Source organism: Miniopterus schreibersii, assembly GCF_964146895.1.
Source record: "Miniopterus schreibersii genome assembly, chromosome: 9".
NCBI classification, from domain to species: domain Eukaryota; kingdom Metazoa; phylum Chordata; class Mammalia; order Chiroptera; family Miniopteridae; genus Miniopterus; species Miniopterus schreibersii.
In genome coordinates, this window is record NC_138118.1 from 79299460 (window position 1) to 79320265 (window position 20806).

Here is a 20806-nt window from a genome sequence, read left to right on the forward strand (position 1 = left end):
TCAGAGATGCCTGTGTTCAAATCCCAGATTCTCCGCTTAGTAAACATGGGGTCCTGGAAACCCCTCATAAATTTTTTCAAACTGCCTTTTTCTCTGCAAAGTAACAGTCACAAGGCTTTTCAAAGAATTGATGGCGACTTCAATGGGACAATATGGAAAAGCCTGTCAACCCAGTGCAAGTCACAGCGGGAGTGTTCAATCAGGGTCATTGGGTCAGAAACCTGAGCACCACTGGGATGGACAGGGAAGCCTTGGTTACCTAAATAAGTCTTGTCAAGGTAGCAAAACCCATATTCTAATAGTCTGGGCCATTTTCGATCAATTCTAAAGCTGTGGTTAACGCTGTAGGCCTGCTGGAATGTGAAAAACATAATGTAAATGCACTTTCCTCATTTAAAAACGGACATGATATCTACCCATAGAAGAGTAGCAGTGAGCAAGCATTATATGGGATAAAATTGATAAAATGCCTGGTGCAGAGCGAGTACCTGGCAACAATGGGTATGTGAGGCCTTCGGCTAGAACTTCTGTACCCAGCCTTAGAGATGAAGGAAAACACCACTGATATAATAACCAGTGGAGAAGCCTTAAGTTCACCCTTCCCACTCCACCGAAAGTTGCATCTGCGAGAGAGCTGGATAATGTTTGGGAAGGAAAACAGGGTCTGATGATATTGTGGCCTCATTTTGGGTGACAGCTTCTCAAATTTAGACCATTAAACATGCATGTGAATGGACGTTCTTCATGGCATTACTGAAATGATGATTATAATTTAATACCATGCAGTGAGCACTTAAAATGTACCCACAGTGCACCTCGGATGCGCGACTCAATGAATCCTCATGGTAAACCGGTGAGGCAAGTCCTATATTCTCCCCATATCCAGGGTCACTGAGAGAGTTGGAACTGCCTGAGGTCACAGACCTAATTTGCAGTGGAGCTGAGCCCTCCAGCCCTGAGGCTGTGTACCCAACCTCACTGCCTCTGAGGGATAGATCCAGCCCGTGTGGTCTTTTAGGGAAATGACACAGGGTGGGAAAACTACCGCTATCCTAAGCCAGGGAGCCTCTGCACTGGTGGAGCCAGGCAGTTCTCAGTTCAAATCCCAGCCCAGCACCGATGATCCCCACTGCCTGGGTCAAAAGTCAGCCTAGGAGCTGGTTAATTATGTCAGTGTCCTCTTTAAGATGGGATTCCACTGAATTTTCAACCACACTGAAATTATTGCAGTGGGTCTGGGAACTAAGAAGGCCTCAGGAATCTAAATCAGTGTCGGTCTTCCACACAAACTTGTTAAATGCCGAATTACACCGATGCAGAGTTTTTTTGTACATTTCTTTCTCACAAAAATTTGATTTTTCAATCACAGAACAGCTACCCCACTCCTCTCCATGCTTAGGGTTCAGTGTTGAGGTGAAAAAATAAAGTTAAAATGATCCAGGAAGTAAAATATGAAGATTTACGCAAACATATAAACAATGCCCGCAATTTAAAACTCAGTATTTCTTTTCCTCATATTCTGTGGGTTCATCTGTTATCTCCCCCAAAACTGCCTTTTCTTTTCATTACACAACACTCTCTGCAAATTATTTCTAACTTTGGGTGATTTGCTGACCCTCACTGACTAGGATCTCTTTTCTCCTCAAATATCACACCCACTTTGCATCATAACCAAATACTGCCTCCTCACTGCACCCCCACCCTCCATTGGGGATGATCTCTTTATCAATAATCCGACCCCTGGAAGCCCAGCGGGTGACTCTTTAGTGCCCCCGACACCAATGCAGATGGGGGCTTCGGATCCCCAGTGTAATCCCAGCCTGAAATGTTACCAGGAGCCCCACGGCTCTTCAATTACCTCCCTTGGCCTGTCAAGACCACAGCATCTCAAATTCAGTTAGCTGGTCTTTGGGTCTCAGCCAAGGCCCAGCCTCTGCTCCTAATGACAGCCAGCTGAGGGGACACTGAGAGGGGCGAAATTCAATTTGCAGCCCTTCTAATGAGATTAGGGGAGCAGGGTTTTTTATTTTCTCCAAAGTTTGCCATGGGCAGGATGAATGATGGCCCAGGGATGAGCTGTCAACGTCAACAAAGGCTGGAACTGGGAGAGGGGGATGGGAGACAAGGATGGGAGAGAGAGATTTTCCAGACAGAGCCAAGGAGCCCTTCGTGAGTCACACAGCAGGTGACAATGTCTGGTTGGCAAAGTGTCACTGTGGACAGGATGCAAAGTCAAGAATGAATCTGAGGAGAGGCAAGTGTCAACTGTAAGCAATATTCCTAAGTAGAAGTGTGCACTCTTGCTCTTTTCTGCTTCTCAGTTATCTCCCACCTGTGTTGATTTTCTAAAAGTCATTAAGCAAATTGTATTTCTTCAAATAAGTCAACTCAAAAGTATCTTCTCAAATAAAGAAGTCAGGCTGGAGACCCTGAAGAGCTGACTGTGGGCCTGGCGGGTAGTAGGAGTCAGAACTCGGCCACCAAGAGTGCGTTGGAGGAGAGACTCTATTGTCCTTTGAAAACAAACAACACAAGTCCCACTGGTCTACTGCCTGGAACAGCCCAGGCCAGCGATGCTCTTGGCTGAGGCGAGAGCTGGTGTGTGAAGTCCACTAGGACCTCAGGTGCCCACACTGTGCCGGGGAGGAGCCGAAAGTACTTAATCTAATTCCGAGTAACTTCAGGGTGAGGTGTGATGTGCAAAACATGTCCATTTAGTGTTTAGTTAGCACCTGCCTCTGAGTAGCTTCATCTCGATGTAGGAGATTTAGAGCAGGACACTCTTCTGGGTCAAACTGATAGATGGAGGGAAAGCTCTGGGGAATCCGAAGAGGAAGAGGTCACTATGGTTGGGAGACACAGGAATCTTTGCTTTTAGGAGGTGACCCTTGAGCTGTACTTCGAAGGAGGACTGGATCTGGAAAGGCCGAGAGAAGAGACTCAGACCCTTATGGTTGAAGGTCTCCGTGCTTCTTCTGCAGGCGCAGCTGTGTCTGCTCCAGGGTCAGTCCTGGTGGGAAGTGCAATAGTCCTGCCTCTCCAGGCCTGGACCTTGTGTTCTGAGCACCAATTTGTCTACTGCACCTTCTTAGAGCTCCTCAGAGATCATCCATATATACCACAGAGCTCCTGCCCAGCTTCCTATCCCACACTCCAACCCTCCATTGATGGGATAATCCTGTGCTAGACCCTGGCCTTGGCTCGGACACCTTGAGTTGCCCAGTCTCGCCAGTTCTTCTCCAGGAGGGGGGAGCTGAGACTCACATATCTTGCCTCTTGTTCCCTAGCCACTGCCTAAAGTCCTGTTTCTAGTAGACTGATACCCAGGGACCATGACATCACTGCCCTTCCTGGGGGTCCCTTGAATATGGAAATCGACCCGAATCAAGACCTTTACTCAGCTTCAGAACAAGTCAACATAAGTTAAAGCACTTTGAGGACACATAGTAGATACTCATTAAATATTCATCAGCTGAAACGAGTTCACAGGGAAGGTGAAAACTTGATGGGGCTTGAGCACGGGTGGTTAGACCGGTAGCCAGAAGTGGGAAGGCATTCTCCATAAAAAGGAAGCTCAGCGCCAGACTTGTGTTGTTTGTTTTCAAAGGACAATAGAGTCTCTCCTCCAACGCACTCTTGGTGGCCGAGTTCTGACTCCTACTACCCGCCAGGCCCACAGTCAGCTCTTCAGGGTCTCCAGCCGCTTAGTTTGCCCACCCATGGGAAGGTGCTGCTGCCCACAGACCAGGGGGACTATCCTGATGGTACCACAGTCTGACCTTGGCCATCAACCAGATAAGCCAGAGGAATCCTACAAACTCCAGAACCCAGAACATCTCAGAGGGGTGTCGTGGCCAGAGCGCTCAGAGATTATTTTCCTTACAAAACAAAGCTCAGAACCCCTCAGGGCCTGTGAAGGATCATGCTGGATTGTTGGCCTGGGTTAAACTGGGTTATGAATCCAAGCCAGCACCTTATAAGTCCAATGCTGCTGAGGACAGCAGCTGATGCTAGGACTCTGAGCCGGGAAGCGCTCAGGTCTATGGCTAGTCATGGCTGCTTTACTAATGTGGCTCCTTGTATGTTGTGAATCATTTCTGGGTTTTTTTTCTTATTCCACTGAGTGTTATTAAAATTCCTATGAAGACCATTCGGTCCTGGGGGAAGGGGTTGTACCATGAAGTGACAGTGACATCAGAAATTCAAGGCACAGTCTTAAGACTGCAACAGCTCTTGGAGAAACAAGATGGCGGCAGGGAACAGCTGCCCCCGCCGCCTCCCACGACCGCATCAAAATCACAACTAAAACACAGAACCACCGTCACTCGGAGCCTCCTGACATCTGGCTGCACAGAAGCCCCACAACCAGGGACCTGAAGCAGCACCGAGACCGGGAGGAGGGGCGGAGACGCGGGCGGGTTGGGGCTGAATCCCGGAGACTCGGCCGCGGGCCCACACCTGGTGCTGCAGGTTAAACCCGGGAGGGAATCTCAGCGGCGGGGGTTTCCCGGAGGAGGAGGGTTCCCAGCCCCACAGCAGGCCCCCAGCCCAGGGCTCCAGGGCCGGGGAGAGACGTCCCCACAGCTTCGGGCTGTGAAACCAGCGGGGACTTTCCCTGAGGGTCGCGGAGGCCGCAGGAGCCCCAGCAGCTCCTCTAAAGGGCCGGCGCAGACTCACTCGGACGCTCCCTCTGAGCCCAGCACCGGGCAGCAGCCTGAAAGGACCCGGGACACTCGGGGAGGAACTAACCTGCCTGAGATCCGGGCGAGAGGCGGAGGGAGGCTTCCTCCCAGGCAGAAGGGCTGGCGGAGGCCATGGCTCCTGTGGCAAGTCCTCCCCGCACACAGCCGGCAGGCAGGCGCCATGTTTGAATCGCCAGCACCTAACTCTCACCTTTGGCCCCGCCCCGTGATTCCCGGAGGCCCCGCCCCTCCCCGCCTGCAGCTCATCCGGGGCATTTCCAGGGGCTTTTCTGTGCAAGTGGCCTCTTGAACCTCATGCTTAGGACTTTCCTAAAATCTCTCCACCAAGCAGCAGCAGGCCCCATACAGCTTGATAAGCAGCCCCAGGCCTGGCACTAGCGGCAGCTGCACTGGCTCATAGCTGGGCCTCTCCTGGGCACCTCCAAGCCCAGCACAAGTAGCAGCCAACTATGGTTTGCTGTGTAGCTCATGCTGGGTGGCCCTGGGCAAGGCACTGGCACAGGCTGACTTTGCACCTCCAAGGGGCCCCAGAGACAGTGCACCTGGTGGTCAGACTCCACCACGCTGGGTTACAACCCTACCACATCCACGAGTGACACTCAAGGGGCGCACTTGGTGAACACCAAAGCCCCACTGAAGTAAATCCTGCTCCATAGGGGTGTCTCCAGCACAGCAGCTCTTTAGCTGTAGCTGCAGCTGGTCCTCACAGCTGATTGGCCAGGGGGTCAATTCCTCCCAGGGACACCAACAGCAACCAAGGCCCAACTACAACAGGACAGTGCACACAGCCCACACAGGGAGCACCTGGAAGGCCCAGCTCAGGTGACTGGGGAGGCTGAGCCATTGGACCCTACAGGACACCTACTACACAAATCCACTCTACAAATTCCAGGAGACATAGCAACTCTACCTCATACACAGAAAAAAACACCTGGAAGCAGCCAAAATGTGGAGGCAAAGAAACATGTCACAAAGGAAAGAACAGAAGAAATCTCTAGAAGAGGAACTAAATGAAATAGATCCAAGCAAGGTAACAGATACAGAGTTCAGAATTTTGTTTATAAGGATGTTTAAGCAGACTATTAGGGAAACAACTGAGAAAATCAATAACATAATAAAGTACCAATTTGAAATGAAGGCTACACTAACTGAAATGAAGAATAATTTACATGGAATCAACAGTAGAGTAGAGGATGCTGAGAATCAAATCAGCAATTTGGAACATGAGGAAACAAAAAACACCCAACCAGAAGAGCAAAAAGAAAAAAGAATCCAGAAATATGAAAATAGTATAAGGAGCCTCTGGGACAACTTCAAGAGGCCCAACATTCGTATTATTGGGGTGCCAGAAGGGGAAAAAAGAGACCAAGGAATTGAAAACCTATTTGAAAAAATAATTACAGAAAACTTCCCCTACCTGGGGAAAGAAATAGACTTACAAGTCCAGGAAGCACAGAGGGTCCCAAACAAGAGGAACCCAAAGAGGCTCACACCAAGACACATCATAATTAAAATGCCAAAGGTTAAAGACAAAGAGAGAATCTTAAAAGCAGCAAGAGAAAAGCAATTAGTTACCTACAAGGGAGCACCCATACAACTGTCAGCTGATTTCTCAACAGAAACTTTGCAGACCAGAAGGGAGTGGCAAGAAATATTCAAAGTGATGAAAAACATGGAACTACAACCAAGATTATTCTACCCAGCAAAGCTATCATTTAGAATTGAAGATCAAATAAAGAGCTTCACAGATAAGAAAAAGCTAAAGGAGTTCATCACCACCAGACCAGCACTATAGGAAAACTTGAAGGGTCTTCTCTATGAAGAAGCTAATGAACAAAAGAATCTGATGAACTAAATAGATCCAGAGACATTGACGCATGCAACAGACAGTCATATTTCAGAGGGAAGAGGGAAGGGGGGTGGAGGGTGGGAAGAGATTAACCAAAGAAGTTATATGCTTATATGCATAACCCATGGACACAGTTAATAACAGGGTGAAGGCCTGGGGAAGGGGTGGGAGCAAAGTGGAGGGGATCAATTGGGGGAAAAATGGGACACCTGTAATACTCTCAACAATAAAAATAAAATAAAATAAAATACAATAAAATACAATAAAATAAATAAAATAAAATAAAATAAAATAAAATAAAATAAAATAAAATAAAATAAAATAAAATAAAATAGTGATAATATAAAAAAGAAAAAAGAAATTCAAAGCAAAGGCTTGGGACCTCCTCAGCTCTTCTCCACTCCACCTGGGAGGGCAGCCTTTTTAGGTCCCAGTAAAGGACTGACCTGGAAGGTGCTGTCTGGGCCACTTTGCACAGGCTCGTGAGCCAGTACCTGTGGTACTTTCATAGACCTCTAGCCCATGTTCCTCTTCCCCGCCTCAGGCTATGACAGGTAGAGATATATTCTAAGGGAAGTAGAAAAAGACAAGGATGGCAAGGATGAAAAAATGGCCAGCTACCACTGCATGATGCTTATGAATGAAAAGGGGTGACCAAAGGCAATTTCTCAGGAACCCAAGCTCTCCACTGTAAAGCACGTTTCCATCACAGAGGACTTTCATGTGTATTTTCCTATGTGAGACTCACAACAAGTCTGTGAAGGTTTCCTGATCCCCATTTTAAAGATGAGAGAATGGAGGCACCCCAAACTTAAATGAGTCACCCAAGTTCATGCAAGGGTGAGCCTAGGATGCAAAGCCAACTGTGTCTGATGTCAGATATGTTACTATCTTGCTACACAACCTATGTGCGTGGGATGGACTATCCCTCTCCCCCATCTCCTCTGCTCTCACTTCTATGCAGAGCCCCCTACTCTTCTGATTGTCCGATGGTAGACCTGTTGGCCCATCAGGAGGAAATCCTCAGGGGATGGCACCCTTGTCCAACTCTGTGCTGACGGGGAAATACCACCTCACTGCTGAGTAAGAGCCCACTGGATACATGGGACATGGAGCAAAGAATTCTGGACTGGGCTCCCAGCCTCACTGTCGCCAGTCCCACTGTGATCTTGGACAAGGGGCTTCTCTCTCAGCGCCCAAGGCTCTCTTGGCTCCTCACCAGCTCCAACATTCCCAGATTCTAATTCTCCGGTTGTCCAAATCACTAAATGGTTACTCAAATCCACTTCTTGCTACCTACAAACCCAGTTTGTTTTTGGTTTTCTCTTCCTTCCTAGTTTTCTCTTTTGCTGCACACAATTTGTGTGGTCAGTAGCATTTCTAATGCAAAAGCTACCCCCAGTGCCTGCTGGGTTTGCAAAAGACACCCCTCAGGCCGCCCCTCCCGGGGCAATGCCAGACCAGAGGATGGAGCCCTGGGTCTCTTCACTTTGCGCCACATTATCACAAAAAGGTGGATTAGAAGTTATCTCCGCTCTGCTTTCTCTCAGAGCTCCTTGGCAACACAGCCACCTCGATATAAATACACACCAGAACCGTGCACATGCTCAGACTCAGAGCCGAGGCCTTCAGAGGCCCGGGGGCAGATGCCGGCAGGGAGCAAGGACATCAGGAGGTCCCCAGGATGCAAAGGAGTGCCAACCTCGCCGCTTCAAGGTCAACTATGGCCCCCATCAAATACAGCTCCCTGATAACTCTGGCACCCACCTCAAACGCTAGAGATCTTTCATCTCTGGCCAGCCAGTATTTTCACTCTTTACAATTAAACAGGGTGGAATTACCATGCCAATCTTTGTTTTTCTAATGGATCTTTCTCCCTAGTGCTGCTAATGACTCCCATTCAGGTCGAAATTCCATTGTTCTTGATCACTGGTCATTGAGATTAAAATCAAACTCGATGAAGTTGTGCTTCTGAGTGTGACAGTGTATAATGTTTTAGGACTGAACTAATTCCCAACACATTGTTAACTCCAATGACTAAAATAACTAAGTATTCAGGAAATCATCACAAACAGATTCTCATGCTTGGTACAGGTTCACTAGCATATCATTCCCTGTCCCAGGTAGGACCATAGACAGAACTACGCACACACTTGATTCAGGCACATGTAGGAGAAACACACATCAGTTTAAAAGACCAAACAAAACACCCTCCTGCCTGGAGGCCTGGGAATGAAATCCCCCAAATGTCTCTCATAGATATGACAGTCCTCTTAAGATTTACCCTCGCAGCTCTGTCAGATATTCTCAAACGACAGAGAGCCTGGAAAGAAAATACAATAAAGAAATCAGAGACCTAAAGCGCCAGGCTGAAGAAAAGAACCAGAGGCACAAGATGTGTACATTGTAAATACTTTAAAACCGTACTCTTATCTTGGCTCAGCGCTGTGTCCTGTCTCGTCTCTGATCATTGTAAATATTTAATGGGCTATAGCCGCATCTCCTTACTGATACAGGGAGATGGATAAATCCATGCGCGGAGTGCGTGTTTTCACTGTGTGCAGACTGTCCGAGGGAGCTGTGAATGGTGGCACCGGCTGTGCCCTGTCCGAGGGGTCCAGGGGCTGAAAGTAAGTCCCACCCACCTAGCTCAAGGGCACAGGGTCAGTTCGGAGCGAAATGCCCCTTTGTGCAATTAGCTGGGGTGGCTTATTTTTTGCAATTCACAGTTTACTAGTGTGAAGGGGATTGAGCTGAGCTGGTGGGAAAAGTGCCCCTGTTTATTAAAAAATATCCAGAAATCTAGTCTCAGTTTGATTTTCTGTAAAATAAAAATGTAGGCATTTTTGTTCTGCTTTCCTGTTTTGATTCTCTTAGCAGCCTAAGACTGGTCTTGGGACTTGATTTTCCTTGCTTCTGGAAGCAGCCATCTGCTCCAAGGGGAAGGTGAGGCAATGAGGAGAGGAGGTGGCTCCAGAGCCCTGCTTCTGTGGACAGGTTCTGTCCTGCCTGTCACCTGCTGGACCCTTGACTATTTGGCCTTCCCACTGTGCATCCTGGTGGCTTCTTCGCACCAGGCCTGTGGGTGGTCAGCTCTGCTGCTTCGGCCAAGGGCAGAAAGGTGAGGGCAGAAAAGCAGGCAGAGGACGCCCTTGAGATGCTAACTGTTCCGTTGTCAGGAACACCCTTCCACAGTACTCTGACTCCTCTCTCGACCTTGGGAAGACAAACCCTTCCTTTACTTCAGCAGGCTTGTGTGTAAAATGGAGATAAACGGAGACTGCATAGGTTCAGTACCAGACCAGATTAGAGACTCGATACATAGCAGTACGTTTCCTTGCAGAAGGGCTGGGGCCCCAGGGCAGGGCAAGCCAGGCATGGTCTCTTCGGGATGGGCATCTGTGGACTCTGCACTTGAAAGTGGAACCAGGAAGAGCAGTGACAGAGAAATAGTCTGTGACGAGGATGTTTCTATTTAAGAAAAGTCATCTGTCTTTCCCTCCACAGGGAAGACACCATGTAACCTCCCATGCAGGAGGTTCAGAGAAGGGGATATGCGTTTCACAGCTCACCCCCTGGCTGGCGAGGCAGGTGCCATATGCCCAGGGCGCCCTCTGAGAGGCGAGAACCTCCTGAGCTTTGCTGTCTTTATCTGTTGTATGGCCTCACTTTGCTTTGCTCACTGAGTTAATCTTCAGAGGGAAGGGCGAGGCCAAGGAACAGAGAAAGCAAGAAGCAAATGTGTCTGCAGCCAGGTTCCAACACAACTGAACATACCAGAGACTGACTTCCACAGGCAGAGGGAGTGGCTCTGTTTATGAGATAAAAGCCAATGAAAGCAAACAGGGGCCCTGAGCTTGTCTAGTGAAAATTCTAGGACAGTCTCCCATAGTACGACTTTTCAGATACTCCAAGGCATTTCCAAGTATCTCAACAGCATAAAATGTTGAGATATGCTGAGACCTATGGTCTATCTATCTGTCATCTATCTATCTATCTATCTATCTATCTATCTATCTATCTATCTATCTATCTATCTATCATCTATCTCATCTATCTATCTATCTATCTATCTATCTATCTATCTATCATCTATCTATCATCTATCTGTCTATCTATCTATCTATCATCTATCTATCTATCATCATCATCATCTATCAATCATCTGTCTTTCGCAAATTTATTTGGATTCTCTGTAATAAAGGCACACAATGTAGAGGTGCATTTGGATGCAGATACACCAGGAAACCGCGAGAGTGTGCTGTGAGCCCCGGGAGGGTAGAGATCACTGTGCCAGGTGACTATTTAATGTCCCTCTTTGGAATTGAAGGTCATAAATATTCTTCCCACAATCTCCAGCTGCATTTCTCAAATGGGATGTGGGGAATTACTCTGCAGTCTCTGTTGTCTTTTTGCGGATGTGAAGGTCATTTAACAGTATTCTTGCATCTCGTAACATCTTTCTTATATGAGAAGGGGGATTCCTCTCCTCTTTACAGTTCTTACTCTCCTCTCAGCCTTGGTCCTCCCCCTACACCTAACTATGTGTCTGTCATTCATTCATCCATCACCCATTCAACTAATGTGTATTAAGAGCCTATCGGAAACTTTGCTAGGAACTAGGGACGAACACCGGACAAGTTAGAGGCAGTTTCTGCTCTCATAAAGCACACGGTCTAGTGGAGAGACAGAAAATAGGCAAAACTTACATGAATAAGCATATGATTAGGAGGTAGATGCTGTGATGTGCTGTCCAGACCCCCTTCAGGGTGGGAGAAATCACTGTCCAGCTGCTGGGAATTCTGCCAAAACACAGTCTGCAGGGATTGACTTAACTAGAGAGTGCTGCCTCACCCCAGGTCAAGCCCCCTGCCCAGAGGAGTCCACATCCAATGCCATTTGACCCATCGCCTCCTCTGGACCACTGTGAATGGCTATCCCAGCTTCTGAACTCCCCAGATATACACACTCACTGTGGCTGTACCTTCCTCTTTCCATAGAGCTGTCAACCTATGAAGCAGCCAAAATTTCTAAGCAACCAATGCCCCTTCCCCCATCAACTTTTAGAAAACAGGGCATCAGAAAGCAAAAAGAGAGGAACGGTGATGGCCTATGATATTTTGGGCAATGACAGTCTCCAGAAATAGGGATAGCTGGGGGGTGGGGCTGGCCAGAACCTTCGAAGCGATCCATTCTTAGCCTTGCAATTTTTTCATATTCCAGTGGTTCCGAGAATGATTGGACCGGGTAGCAAAAAGGGTCTTCTCAGCAGGGCAATCATATGCTGGTAAGAGCCTGAGAAATACTGTAAACTAGATTGAGAGCTGTGAACATCAATCCACCTTTCAACCACAGAACGAAGAACAGAACCCAACCATCCCTGGTGGATAAAGCCTAGAGCCAAGGGCCATCCACACAGGTTATCTACTGACACGTCGGGGCTTAAGCTGCCCTCACCTTTTTGAAAATGACTAATGCTTTTGAACAGCTTGATGGTAATAGCTATTGGAATTTAAAGTGGACTGCGTTCTAAGGATGATAAAAGAAAATAGGATATATTCTTCACTAAAGAACTGAAAATGAAGGAAAAATCAAGGAAGACAAAAACCAGAAATCACAACAGAATAAGTCAGATTTAAAAAGAAATAAGTAAATTTAACAATAAATATAAGCAGGTTAAGCTTGCCTAATAATCTGTCAATAGTTTCATAGGGAGTGGAAAAATCCATTTAAACTTTAAAGCTAAACACATAACACATGAAGATAAAGCTTCAATCAGAAGGATAGCATATGATCGCCAGCAACAGAAAGCAGGGGTCACAGTTTTAATTGTGGAATCTAAATGACCATGGAGGTTACAATCTGTCCCCTCCTCTTCTGTCTCCTTAGTTTCTCTTTCCTCCACCACTTTCTGAAGATGGATAACAGCACCAAGGACAGATTTGAGGGAGAAAATACAAGTCAAAGAACTGTACTCCACCTGGCACAGACTCTGTAAAACCTGAAGTGTCGGGGACATGCTGTGGCACATTATATTAGACAAGGAGGAACAAGGCATGGCATCAAGGGACAGGACAGTGTGGCCGAGAGTGCTGGTCGAGCAGGGGAGTGAGTGTTCATGGTCTGTAAGATTACAATACATCTCCTTTAACAACTTGAGAGAAACACAAGTAAATTTAGAATTCCAAACTTAACCATCTTCCCTCTTTCTTAATGAAACACCAGTCAGGGACTCAAAGAGTCTCAAAAATTTCCAGAAGTTGAAAAGCATCTACAGTCCATCCATACTCTTGGCTGCAATGTAGCAAACCATAAATTAAAGACAATTATTTAAATTAATCCTCAACTACTTATAAACTATAAACTTTTTTTCTAAAATTCTTTTGTTGGAAAGTAAAATGACAACACATATTGTTTAGAAAGCAATGTCTATAAGAATATGACAAATTGTGAAAATATTTCTAATATATGTGACAAAATATTAGAGACTTAATACATAAAATATATGAATAGGAAAAAATTAATAGAAATCTCAGAATTCAAACACATAAATTTGAAATATTTGGGGTTTTTAGATGTAACAATATGTTCATTTAAAAATGAGATATATTTTTCAGCTATTGAATTGGAAAACATTGAACAAATAATATCATCTTTTGATATAAACTTCTTGGGCTGCAGTGGGGTTGTGTACCAAAAAGTCTTAAAAATGCATACACACTACTCCTGAAATGCCATTTCTAGGGAGTTATCCTGAGGAAATAATCTGACCAAAGGTAATTATTTAGTTATAAGATTTTTGCTATGTTTTTTAGAAATCATATCCCCAAATTGAGGACAATGTTAATTCTTAGCAACAGAGAATTGGTAGGGTTCATTTGATGGGCTGCTTGCTATATAACTAATGAAAATAATGGGGCACATCTATGGTTATTAATCCTGAAAGATGCCAATAACGTGTTCAGTAAAAAGAGCACATAACAGTATGGGCAGAAATATCCCATTCTTGTTTTCGAATATGTACATATGTACACATGTCTAGGCATGTACATATTATATACGGCTGTTGTTCAGACATTTCCATTACTGATTGGTGAGAACGGGGATTACTTTGTTGATCTTTAAATTTTATAACCTATAATATATATTTTTTTTAAAAAAGAGATAACATTAAGTAAAACCAATTACATAGACAGTGGCTATGGTGGAGCTTATGTACTTCTATTGTATTATTTTTCATATTTTTTATCCATCAGTTTTCACATTCATTTTGTGCCTCTAACTATTATTCGTTTGAGGACAGGGCACTATTTTTATCTTTGTGTGCCCAGCACTTAGCGCAGTGTTACACATATTGTAGGCATCATTCAATCTTAGTATTTCAAGGAAGGAACACAGAAGGGCGGGAGAGGGGGGGGAGAGAAAGGGAGACAGGCCAGAGGGGAGGACAGGAAAAACAGGGGAGAGAAGAGAGAAGAAAAGGAAGGACGGGGGGGGAAAGGAAGGAAGGAAGAGAAGACTGAAGAGAAGGAAGGAGGGAGAGAAGGGGGGAGAAAGGGAAAAGAAAGGGGAGGGAAAGGAAGGAAGACTGGGGGAAGAGGGGAAGAAAACTTGGTTATAGGCACCATCTCTGCACAAGCAGACTTCTACCTCCTGGGGGTGGAACTAAAACCCCAGCCACAGCTGCCCCCATGCCCAGTCCCCGTTCCTGCCATATTCCTGTCTCAGATGCCCTGGGACGCTGCTGGGTGTGCCGGTCTCCCAGGGCTCAGGCCAGCGGGATCCGGTCTAAGAAAACCTTTCCCACAAGGTACTAGCGCCCTTTGCAGATGTTTGCTAACATGTCCACAGCTGGAGCACTGCCTCACACAGTTCCTCAATCATTAGCAGACATTACCTAATTGATAAGGGCGTCCCTCCCGTTCCCAGTTCTGTGTGACACACAATCAAACTCTGTTCCCTTTCCCGGTGACATCAACATTCTTGGCCAGGCCATTGGAGGAGAACTTCTCTTCCACCCAAGATAAACTGAGATCTTGGGACAGAACCATTCCCTGAGGATCCCCACAGCCACATTCTCCCACCCACTCTGCCTCCCTGGTCCACGCAGGGCTCCAGTTCTAGCCATGGGGCTGCTCTTCGGGCCTTGCTGACATTGGCCCAGCACAGCTGCGGCTCCTCACCGGCTCCCTGTGACAGCGGGAAACAGATTGGAGGCACCAGGCATTTGGTGTACTTGGACGTGCATACGCGAACCCCCTAGGACCATCTCTCCCTCTCCCTTCCCCTGTGGCCCCCCTGATACAACTGTGCAGCAACAATGAAAACGTCCATCTGGTCTCTCCGGGCAATAGGTTCCTGGTGATAACGTATTTCCTTAACCCAAGAAGCGATGGGCCCTGGCCACCTATGGCCAACCCAGGCCAAGAAACAGAGAGAAGCACAAGGCAGAGCCCAAATTACAAGGAGAGCCTCTGAAATTAGCCCTAGGTGAGCTCTTCTCTGCCTATTGAATGACCCTATGGATGTGGAGTGTTTGGCTAGAACAGCATATCCCTCAAGTACTGTGATCTCTATCCAGGTTGCAAAAGAAATCTTTGCTTCTTAATTGGGCCCTGGCCCCTGAGATTAAAGGAAAGATATACAAGGTGGGGCAAAAGCAGATTTACAGTTATGACTATGTGAAACAGTTTATTCTTATATTATTATTAATTATTGTATTATTTTATTGTATTATTTTCCACACAAACATCTGTAAACATACTTTTGCCCCATCCTGTACAACCAGTAGGAGAGAGAACCTCAGAAGCTGGGTTTTATGAGGTGTCGGGTGGGCTGGGGAGGGAGGTTTAGATAAATGAGAGGTTGATTCATCTTATCTTTGTCTTATTCTATAATGGGGAATTCGGAGCCAAACAGACCCACGTTCACACACTGGCTCTACCATTTACTGGCTTGATAAGTTGGGGCAAATTTCTCTCTCAGCTTTAATTTTCTCATGTGGTTCTTGTAAAGATTCAGTGAGAAAACATATAAAACCTGGCCCAGAGTAAGTGCAATATTTTTTAAATCAATGCGCATGAAGAGCTTTGAAGTCAACGTCTTGGATGTGTGAGTCCAGGTCGCTATTTTTTCCCTTTTGTCACATTGGTGTTATCTTCCCATTCCACAGGCAATTGTGACATTCTTAGCTTTTACTTTTGATTATAGTTGTTATAATCAAAAGTAATGCAAACAGTGTCCAGCACTTAAAAGAAAACGCTAGCATGGCCCCGGTCTCAACACATCTCACCCAGCCTTGGCCCTTCTCAGATGAGGAGCCTGAGGCCTAAGGAGGGACAGTGAGGACACAGTTGATGCTGGGGGTCTTGACCCCAGGCCTAGTCATGTGTCATTTGTTCCTGGGGGTGGGGTGGGGGCGTAGTGGGCACAGGCCTATGCCCAAGTCTCTCCCAAGGGGGTAGCTGGGGTTCTGGCCCACCCCAGTCTCTGGAGCAGTCATATAGAGACTTAACACGTCAAAAAAATTCCTCCATATTTCCCCGGTTCCTATTTTCCTCCTGGTTGGGTCTTCGCTGTAGTGTTCAGCTTAAGGCTTTTGCTAAAATATCCCTCTGTGGAAAGCTAGTAAGGGAATGGAATAAACCGCCATGCCCTTTGACATCCAGTGGTGGCCACACCCTGGCTAGCTGTGGGCCTGGGGCAGGAAGGGAGTGAAGCTCAAGTCCCAATAGGTGAGCAGACTCAATGGTCACCCACGTCTGCCCCAAGAGGTGCCTAAGGAGAACCTAGCTGAGCCTGGTCACTGTGGGGATGTTGGGGGGTCAGTGGGCATCTCCATCCAGTGAGTGATGGAAGGGGCCCTTGGCTGGTCCACCTCCTTTGGGCCTTTTGGCCTGTCCCTGGTCCCCTCACCCTGGGACACCTTGGGCGATCACACCCCTTTCTCTGGGTTCCGACTCCCCTTCTGGGTGAGAGGACCTGCTGCCTCCTCCAGCTCTGATGCCGTGGAGTGCGCAGTGCTCAGCATGCTGGCCTCCCCTGCCTCCCTGCTTCCCGAGCCTCAGCCCAGCCTCTGCGGCCCCAACTACAACTGGAGCAGAGGCCGCCGGGCCCCTCCACCCTGCAGCCCCCATTGAAGAACTTGCATCTCCAGAGGGGAGGATTCGGGTAGAATTTCACTCTCATTTACCTGAGCACAGCCTGCCCACCCCTTCCTGTCACGGGAACCCATCAGAGAGCAGACGAAGTGGGCTCCCCTTCCATATCTCACCCTCCTGAGAACACAGCCATAACTCCAGAGTAAACACACATGGTCTAATCTTTCTCGGCGCTGGGACAGTTTGTTGAAACTGGTGAAATGATGCAGACCCCACCGAGAGGGTTTGATAAGAGCTCTAAGTCCGGCTTTGTGATTATTAAACAGAGGGAGTGTAGCTCAGCTGCCTCTGATAATTTCAAAAAGGGCCCTCTCCTACCCAAGTCTTACTCCCTACCACGCACACATGCTTATCACATGGAGCTCACTGGTCTACCAAGGCGAGTGCGCACATACACAATCTGGTTTTTGTTTCCTTGGAGGGGGGTGTCTCTGCCTCTAGGGAGAGAGCAAACCCCACCCTAATTTTAGGATCACTCATTGGGTTATTGGTGACATCATGAAAGAGGAACCAGTTGACATGGTTCATGCTACACAAGAATGATGCTGGAAAATTGGAGTTAATGCAGTTTGGATACGGAAATATTTCCTTACTTAGAGCAGGGTCAGCAAACCACAGACGGTAGGCCAAACCTGGCCCACAGCCTACTTCTGCATGGCTACAAAATTACATTTACATTTTTGAATGGTTGAAGCAATCAAGAGGGATAATATTTCAAGACACATGAAAATTATGTGAAATTCAAATTCCAGTGTCCACAAATAAAGTTTTACCAGAACATTGTCTCGATCATTCATGTACGTATGACTGCTTTTGGGCAGACTTGAGCCTGCTGACCAAAAATACTCCCAATCCAGACCTTTACAGAAAATGCTTGCTGACCCCCAAGCTACAGAATTTTTATGTCTTTTTTTTTTTTTTAACCAATATATTTTTTCATACCATTTCACAGAAGGATGAGCTGGAAAACTGAGCAAGGACAGGACTTTAAGGAATGTTCTTGATGTGACTGAGCCCAAAGGGAAGCAGATTGATCACCGCCTTGAGGTGGGCCCCTTTCAAATCCCTCCACAGTGCACTGTCTCGCAGAAGCGAGCCCTGCACCCGGCCCTGAAGGGCTATTGAAATGCCCATTAAGAAAAATTGGTTCTGAAGTGTGACATCATGTCCTTGAAGAGCCGCGGTACCATGACAGGACATGAAATAACGTCCCATGCAAAAATGAATTGCATGGGAGAGCCCCAGCTGCTTCAGGAGGAAAGACAGGGCTGTGGAGAGAAAATCACAATTCACAAAACTGTGGTGTTTGTGGAAGGATCACGCAGCGTTGAGATCTCTTCTCTCTACAGTGAACATCGGAGCTCATGTGAGCTGCTCCATGGCCACGTGCTTACCTCCTTTGTTCTACTGGTGACACCTTGGAAGGACTGAGTTTCCCGTGGTTATCTTCTTTTTAGGCTTTGCCTTCACTCAATGATATTTCTCAGGCAGGTCACATTCAAATTCAACTTCTTGCAGACCATTAAAGCAACACTGGGCTGAGAATTCCCAGAACTTCTTTTTTTTAAAAAACAAAACATTTTAAATGAAAACACTGTAGGATTATGAAATCATCTAATTCATTTAAGTGCTGCAGGAAGTTGAGAGAAAATAGTGTGTGGCCATACCCTACACGCAGCCTAAGCCAGGGGAGAAACTGCTTGCCCCCTCTGCGGATGGAAGGTATAAATTCTATTATGGTTCATAAATGATGTTTGTCCCAGACCCAAATTCTGTGTGCTGTTTCCAGACAATACTCTAAAATTGGCCAAGAGTGTTTTCCCAGCTCAGAATCAGCCCGAAGAAACAGAAGAAACACATGGGCCAGTCAGAGGCACCTGGGCAGCTTCTCTTCTGACCTTGGGCTACAATCAAGAGCAAAGACGGAGCAACCACAGAGAGGTGGGGACGTGGCCCAATAGTTCTGGATCTCTGTTGAGGAAGTTCTGGATCTCTGTGAGTTGAGGAAGGCGGCGGGCACATGGAGCATCCATCTACCAGGCCCCGAGGGCAGTGGGTCTGGGTCCCCTTACAGTGTCTCAGGCTCATGTCCCCAGAAAATCACCTCACCCCCACCATTCAACACACCTCATGTCTCATTTAAAATATATTCATGTTGGACACTCAAAAAGAGATTCCAGGTTTACTTCTGCTTTTGAATGACTTCTGGGTGTCAGCCACTGCACAGGCAACTAACTCCCTTGGACTTGATGTAATAATTCTCACGATAACCCTCCGTGACGGTCACTGTTATGCTGATTGTACAGATGTGTAAACCGAGGCTCACAGAGGTTAGTTTGACCCAAATCGCACAGCTGTAACTTCTAAGAATTCAAGTCTATCCAAGTCCACCACTCTTTGCTCGCCCCCAACCCCCAGTGCTTCTCTCATCAAATGAGTCAGACTGAAACCGCTGTTGGGGTACTTTGGGTTTCACATAAGGGAGACTTTCCCAAGAGCCAATGATGTGAAACATTTGAACCTAGAAGAGGGCCTCGTAGACGCGCCCGGGCAGACTCTGACCCATCTATCCTGCTTTTCCATGGTGCACAACTTTTGAGTGGAACGATGCATTCTTGAAGTTAATATTTTAAAATCCTTAAATCTCTGAACCATTTGGTGAGTTATGGCCAGATTAAGAATTTCTGAGGTTCTCTCTCTCATGAGCCACCCTATCCAAGCAAAAATGCCCCCAAATGTCTGGCAGGCAGCAACCCTGGACTGTCTTGTCCAGACCTGGACCCGGAGGCCACACGAGAGAAGTCTCACCCAGGACAGAACCGCTGACCCTGCTCAGCTATTACACTTCACACTTGCCTTCTCTCCCTCTCCCTGATGTTAATGGCTGATTTCCCCAAGGCTCTCTTTTCACCTTCGACCGTGTGTCTATCACCTCGGCTTGTTAATGGCTTTGGGGGATCCTGTGGCACCCGGTATCGCTGTGCATTTCCACGGAGACCTCTGCCAGCCTTTCTCCTTGGTAAAGGGTTGCTTACAACTTGTAAATCAGCATATTAGTCACAGTCAGATGTTTACTAGAAAAGTTTCCAAACAACCCAGGGACGTGTCCCACAGCATGGATGGCGCTGGATGCTCCCAGGACAGAAGCAGAAATCGGCTTGCAGGCCGGACTTGAGGACAGTCCCAGGGCTACACTGCAAGATGCCACCCTGCAAGGTGAGGGCACCGGCACTTGGAGCACAGAAGAAAGCACAGAGCACGAGCAAAGTGGACCTCAGCCATCTTTCTCAGAACCCACTTAACCTGGGACTGCCACGCATCAATCATATGACGGCAAATGGCCCACACTGACAACCTTAGAGGCCATTGTCTTCCACTCTTTCACTTTACAGAAGAGGACACTTGTGCCCAAGAGCTTAAAAGACTTTTCCCGAAGCCATCAGTGCGGTAATGCGGGGGTCGGGCTAGAAGCCGGGTCTCCCGTTCCCGGCCCCCAGCACGCACGCTGTTTGCGGTGCCTCCCTCCGTGTGTGACACCGCCTGCTTGCAGCGACCCACACAGCCAAGGGAAGGGCCCACCTCCGGGTCCTTGCTTTGTCACGCCCAGCAGAAAACGAGCCCCCATGAGTGTATGCCATTGACTTCCTGGGGGATTTTATTTTATTAATATAGCTTTATTGATTTCAGAGAGAGGAAGAAGGGAGAGGGAGAGATAGGAGCATCAATGATGAGAGAGTCATTGATCGAGCCCGCAACCCGGGCATGTGCCCTGACCGGGAATCGAACCCCGATCGCCTGGATCCTAGGTCGACGTTCAACCGCTGAGCCACCCCGGCCAGGCCCTGGGCGATTTTAGATAAACTACCTCATCCTTCTGCATCCATTTCCTGACGTGGGAAATCACGAGAAATAACTGCCTTCTACCCAGGGGTGTAGTCAGGACTGAGGCAAATCTGCGGGGAAAGGAGTTCTACTCATCCACGCGGAGCGGCCGGTATTCTCACGCTGTAAAATTACACCCAAGACACCGATGGACGGATTACTTAATAGCACTCCTGCGTCCTGAGAGCTATAAAGTGGCCCCAAACACCCAA